General features: G+C 34.6%; 1 non-coding gene across 1 annotated transcript; it reads left to right on the top strand.

Moving 5' to 3' along the window:
• The first annotated feature begins 271 nt into the window (after positions 1–271).
• On the top strand, positions 272–378 carry LOC121215127 (small nucleolar RNA R71). The gene has a single exon (XR_005910857.1). It is a non-coding gene; the product is annotated as a small nucleolar RNA R71 (small nucleolar RNA).
• The last annotated feature ends 6431 nt before the right edge of the window (positions 379–6809 follow it).

Raw genomic sequence — 6809 nt, 5'->3', positions numbered from 1 at the left:
CTTAGATGAACTCATCTACAATTAGTTAAACCTTTCGAGGACTTGTTAATACTTGTCCTCGCTACCAATAGTGTTTACTGCCGATTATTTGGCCCAATATGTGAACCGCTCAATCGGTCACATGTAAGGGTTCATTGCCATGTCCTCAATAAGTTGACAGGCTTCAAAGTAAGTCTTGGACATGAATTCTCTCGTGAATGCTCCATTGAGACTTGGGTGAAAGTTTTCATTGAGCTCATTGTAGAAGACTTGAAGTTGCAACCAATCTTGTAAACCATGATATGGAAACTTGCATAACATTAGCTTAAAGTGGTCCCATGCATCATATAATGACTCTCCTTCTAATTGTCAAAAATTCGTAATTTCCATACAAAGTTTCATGGTCTTGCTTGGGGTAAAGTATTTTTCCAAAGATTTACTCACTAGCTTGTCCCAAGTGTTGATAGAATCTACCGGCTGTGAATCTAACCACATAAAAGCATCACCAATAAGAGAAAAAAGGGAATAACCGAAGACAAATAGCGTCATCGGATACCCCATTATACTTAAAATTATCACAAATGGTTAGAAATCATTTAAGGTGTTGATTTGGATCCTCATTCATTGACCCACAAAATTGAAGGTTCGATTGTATAATCTAGATCATTGCCGGTTTGATTTTGAAGTTGTTAGCATTAATCATAGGGCGATTAATGCTACCTCGAACATCTAAGTTGGGCATCACGTAGTCGCACAAAGTTTCTTGCTTCATGGAAAGGTGTGGTGGTTGTTGAATCTCTACTTGCGGATCTTTAATGGGTTGCTCCCTTTATGTAGGAGGAACGTCCCTAGGATGTTGCGCCCTCTTCGAGTGTGTTATGATATATTTCGATTTTGGCTTAAATGGTAAGACAGTGTTACTAGTTTGAGTCATACAACGCCTCCTACAAGTACAAAAGAGTGAAGAAAATTAACTAAAAATTGTAACAAAATGAAAGTAAATAGAAAGCAAAGTTGTATCTATAAATCCTACTTTGGATACTTATCTCTACTCAAAGGTGTACACTAAAAATTACTCAGTCTTACATCGTCTCCCAAGCAATAGTTCCAATAACTTGAATGGCATCGTGTGTGTGCACGGAAAACAATAATTTTAGAAGAAACTTTTTAAAGCACGGTTTTACTGCAAGCATATAGGTCAGTTATCATATTTATAGTGTTAAAATGAAACACTAGAGTATTCCAAGGATCGAGCCCAAAGGAGATGGAGATTGAGTGATAACTAGCATACACGATAGAGTCTAAGTAACTACTCATACGATTTTATAGTACGAAAAATCATAACAAGGAACTTTTGCAAGAAAATTAAATATGCTAATCTATGGACTAAATTACAAGGATATAAAACTAGGAATTTAACCAAATAAATGACTAACGATGGTTGGTTGATTTCAATGTGGTTAACTTATTCTCGGAAAAGGAACTTAAATCGCCTAAATTACTAAGTGACTTCATTTTATCTTTCGAACTCAATTTTATCGACTTAGACAACTTAACTCTGATTTATCTTTCGATCTCATCGGTTAATCTGGGACTAAAGAACGGGTTCACAACAAGATTACATTTCAATCTCACTTGCTAGATATTCCTTTAGGGGAGTTACTTCTTATGTTTTTAAGTCTATTTGATTTAGTCCAATTTATTATGATTTAGTCTTTGGTCCAAAAATCATCTTACCCATATCTCCATCAACCAACTCCCTTTGAAGTTTTGCTACTCATGTTAAAAATAAAGAGGATGAACATGGAAATGAAAAATAAAGCAAACATTAAAGTAAAACTTAAGAAAAATTTAAAAGGTGGGATTTTTATGCAAGACAACTTAAATAACATGAAACTAAAAGGATTCAACAAGAAAATCTGAAGCAAAAAACATAAAAGGAACAAACTTTAACAAATTTAAAATAAAAGAAAATGAAATACATTAAACTAAAGCTAATTGCAACTAAGGCACAAGGACTGAAAGTGTAAATAAACCTAAGCTATAGTAGTAACTAACTTAACTAACATTAAGAGCATCAAGAATAAAAAGTAAATTCATAAAAATAAATTTTAAACTAAGAAAGAAGAAGTGAAAATGAAAACCCTAGAAGGTGTAGAAAAACTAAGAGAAAACCTAAAGAAAACTAAACGTAAAATTAAGCTAATGTGTGTGTCTCTCCTCCTCAACCAATTTTGGCTATTTTAGGCCATCTTTTGATGAGTTTTGGTTGCCTAAAATGCCCTTACATGGGCCTTGGGTGATTGGTGGACTGAGTGGATAAAGACTACCTTTTTTGTCCAAATTTGTTCCCTGGATTATGTTGGTGTCGCCATACATAAAAGAGGATATCGCAATATCTCGGGCAGTGTCGAGCCTTGGGGTTCTCTTTGAAAGGTGGATATCGCGATACCACTGAAGGGTGCCTCTATTCTTCAATATTGTTGGAGGTATCACGATTCTAAGGTGTGGATATTACGATACCATTTTCCTTGGTGCCATTCTCATTTGCTTTCGACATCCAACATGTCCCTACACCACTCAATGACACATTAAGCACCCTAATGACACTATTGGCCAAATTTAGAAAACTGAGAAAACCTAATTTGACACATCAATTTATGGCAGATCAACAACCATATGTTCAAAAATTGCCTATAAAACCCAAAATTCATCTACTACATGGGAAACCAAAATTAGAATAGGAGTGGCCCTGGATTGCATTCAAATTTATACAATCCGTCATTCCAAAATAATCTAATTTTTTTGGAGTAATTAAGGGGTTGGTCCTAGCAGCTCTTATATGCAATCCCGACTAAATCAACTGCTAGGGTTTTCTTAACAAGTTTAGAAATCTCCGTAAGCTAATATTCTAACAATTTGGAGAACTTATTGAAAGCATCTATGGCGAAGAATGATGCAACTTTGAGAAATTTGGAAAATCAGATGGGTCCGCTAGCCAACGAAATTTGAAGTAAACCCCAAAGTGCTTTATGGATCGGTACTGAAAGTCTAAGAAGTACAGGCAAAGAGTATTGCAAAGTTATCACCTAGAGGAGTGGAAAGATGTTGGAACCCAAAGTTTCTGAAGCTAAAGACAAGTTTGTTGTTGCTTACAACGAAGAGGAAGATCAATCGAACGCTGAAATTCCCATGTTATAGAAGTTAAATTTCGTAACTTCTAATGAGGTATTACCGCAACAAGTTAGACATGAAAGTTCAACATCTGCGAAAAATACAGAAGCATTACTACAGAAGAGTTTTCATGTTAAAGATAAGATTCCACCACCTCCTTATTCTCAAAGACTTCAACAATAGAAGCAAGAGGTTCAATTCAAGAAGTTCTTGGATATACTTAAACAACTTCACATCAATATCCCATTGGTGGAAGCTTTGGAGAAAATTCCTAATTATGTTAAATTCAAGAAGGATATCCTCTCCAAAAAGAAGAAATTTAGGGAATTTGAGGCAGTGAAATTGAAAAAGGAGTGTAGTGCTTTTTTTCAAAACAAATTACCTCTAAAAATGAAAGATCCAGGAAGTTTTACCATACCTTGTAACATTAGAGATTGTTACTATGGAATGAATTTATGTATTTTGTGGGCAAGTATAAAATTAATATCCATGTCCGTATTTAGATGATTGGGAATTGGTGAAATCAGACCAACAATTGTTACACTTCAACTGGCAGACATATCATTTGTACATCTTGAAAGGAAGATCGAAAATGTATTGGTACATGTTGATAAATTTATATTTCCAGCTAACTTTATTATCTTGGATTTTGAAACAAATAAAAAAGTATCAATCATCTTGGGAAGACCTTTCTTGGCAACTGGTAGAACGTTAATTGATTTACAGAAAGGTGAACTCACTATATGAGGTCAAGACGATCAGGTAACTTTTAATGTATTTAAAGCTATGAGATTTCTTAATACAATTGAAGAATGCTCCACAATGGTTGAGGTGGAGTTATTGGTCTCTGTAAAATAGGAACTAAGTTCTGTAGATGATCCATTGGAGTAAATCTTAGTGTCTGATCCACCAAGTGACAATGCAGAGGAAAAATATTTGGCTTTTTTGGAAGCCAATTAGAAAGTATTCGTTCCACCATCCCGATTTGAATCATTGGAGTTAGCATCTCATGAATAAATGCAACTTAAGACATAAATTGAAGAGCAACCCAAATTGGAGTTAAAGGTACTTCCATCGCATTTAAAATAATTTTATTTAGGTAATTTTTCTACTTTTCTAGTTATAATTTCAGTTGAGTTAGTCGAGATTCAAGAAGAAATGTTGGTTAATTTGCTGAAGAAGTTTAGAAAGGCAATCGGGCGGACTATAGCTAATATTCGAGGAATTAGCCCATCTTTGTGCATGCATAAAATTCTACTAGAAAATAATGAGAAGACATCAATTGATGGACAAAGAAGACTAAACCCGATCATGAAGGAGGTAGTTAGGAAGAAAGTCATCAAATAGCTAGATGCGAGAATTACTTACCCCATCTTTGACAGCTTATGGGTGAGTCCAGTTCAATGTGTACCAAAGAAAGGGGGAATCATTTTTGTAGAGAATGAAAATAATAAGCTGATCCTGACAAGGGCAATTAAGGGTTGGAACATTTATGTAGAATTCAAAAAATTAAAGAAAGCAAACTGGAAGGACCATTTCTCGCTCCTATTCATAGATCAAATGCTAGATAGACTTATGGGTTGGGACTATTATTATTTCTTGGATGGTTATTTGAGGTATAATCAAATAGCTATAGCCTAGGAAGATGGACACAAAACCACTTTCACTTACTCGTACGGTACGTTTGCTTTTCGACATATGCCTTTCGGTTTATGCAATGCACCTGCTAGTTTTTAAATATGTATGCTGGCAATATTTACTAACATGGTTGAGCATTTTTTGGAAGTATTCATGGATGGATTTTTAGTGTTTGGAGATTTGTATTATGACTATTTGAGTAATTTAGCTAAGTGCTAAAATAGTGTGAAGAGACGAACCTGTTCTTAACTGGAAGTATTCATTTTATAGTTAAGGATGGCATTATTTTGGGGCACAGAATATCAAGATGAGGAATTGAATTTCGTAAATAAAAAGTTTATGTAATAGAGAAGTTTCTACCTCTTGTGTTTGTAAAAGGCACTAGAAGTTTTTTGGGGCATGCCGGTTTTTTATCGAAGGTCCATAAAAGACTTCTCAAAGGTTGCCAAGCCACTGTGTACTCTATTAGAGAAGGATATATAATTTAGTTTTGTTGAGGTGTGTTGGAAAGGCTTTGATGAGCTGAAATGATGGTTAATTACGGCACCCATTATTCTTACACCAGATTGGAGTTCTCCTTTCAAACTGATGTGTGATGCCAGCAACTTCGCACTTGGAGCTGTATTGGATCAACGGAGAAACAAAGTCTTCCATCCAATTTATAACGTGAGTCAAACTTTGATAGGGGCCCGATTAAATTATATGGTAACTGAAAAAGAACTACTTTCTATTATTTTTTTCTTTTGATAAATTTCATTATTATCTTATATGTACTAAAGTGATAGTCTACATGGATAATTCGACAATCCAATATTTGCTTGCAAAGAAAGATGCATAGTCGAGATTGGTTTGATGGATAATTTTACTCCAAGAAATCAATTTTGAGATCCAAGATAGGAAAGGGGCTGAGAATTAGGTGGCAAGCCACTTGTCAAGACTAGAACAATGAGAGGAAACTCACTGCTCTGTTCTTATCAATGAAAATTTTCTGGATGGGCATATCTTTGAGGTAAGATAAGTTAATGAAATTATTTGGTTTGTTGATTTTGCTAAATTTTTTGCTAGTGGAATGATGCTGCCCAAAATATCATACCAACAAAGGAAGAAATTCCTTCATGATACAAGGTATTATTTCTGGGAAGAGCCATTTTTGTTTAAGTAGGGTGCTGATCACATGATTAGAAGATGTGTAGCCGAGAGTGATCTAACTAATATTCTTTATCATATGCATTCATCCCCAAGTGGGAGACCTTTTGGGGGTTCACACACTGCAGCCAAGGTGTGATCTTCCACGAATTACACTATTATTTAGTTCCCTTTTTACACATAACTTTAGCTTGTTTAATATTTAAATAAAAAATCTTAGTATATATTTATGTTTTCATACTTGAAGTAGTAATTTATGCCTTTTATTAGTTTTTTATTACATCTTAGATATCTAAATAAGGTTATGGGGTTATATAGGTCAAATAGAGAGCTAAAGATGCACATTCAGGTAAAAACTGTGGGCCATGTAGCGACACCAAGACACCAATATCGCAACACTAAAGACAGAAGCCAAAACAAGTCTTGGAATGAAACTGCCTGTTGTGTCACGACATGGACCTATGTTGTAACATCCACTTGCCATGTTGCAACACAACTTCTGCACAACCAAAAATCGCTGCACGCATCGATTGAGATTCTTAGGGGCAATTAGGGGTTTTTTTACAACCTAAAACCCGAATGGACATTATAAATAAAGGGGCACTTTAGTCTTGTGGATTTTTATCTTATATAAATAACATTATACACAGATAGAGGGGAATCATTCTTAAGTTTTTATTTCATTATTAGTTTTTACTTAGTTTATGTTATGTTCTTGTAATTTAAAGATCCTATTCCTAAGTGAGACTTTCACAAGTGGAGATTTTTCTAGAGCCAAGCTTTCATCGATAAATCCATGAGCATCTTTTCCTTTTATCATATTCTTTATATCTCTTTCTTTAACAGTGTTAATTGAATGTTTGTATAAAGAT

This window comes from Gossypium hirsutum, chromosome D02 (genome assembly GCF_007990345.1).
Source record: "Gossypium hirsutum isolate 1008001.06 chromosome D02, Gossypium_hirsutum_v2.1, whole genome shotgun sequence".
Taxonomy (NCBI): Eukaryota; Viridiplantae; Streptophyta; class Magnoliopsida; order Malvales; family Malvaceae; genus Gossypium; species Gossypium hirsutum.
The sequence above is the reverse complement of the archived record's forward strand: the minus strand, read 5'-3'. Positions and strand labels throughout refer to the sequence as shown.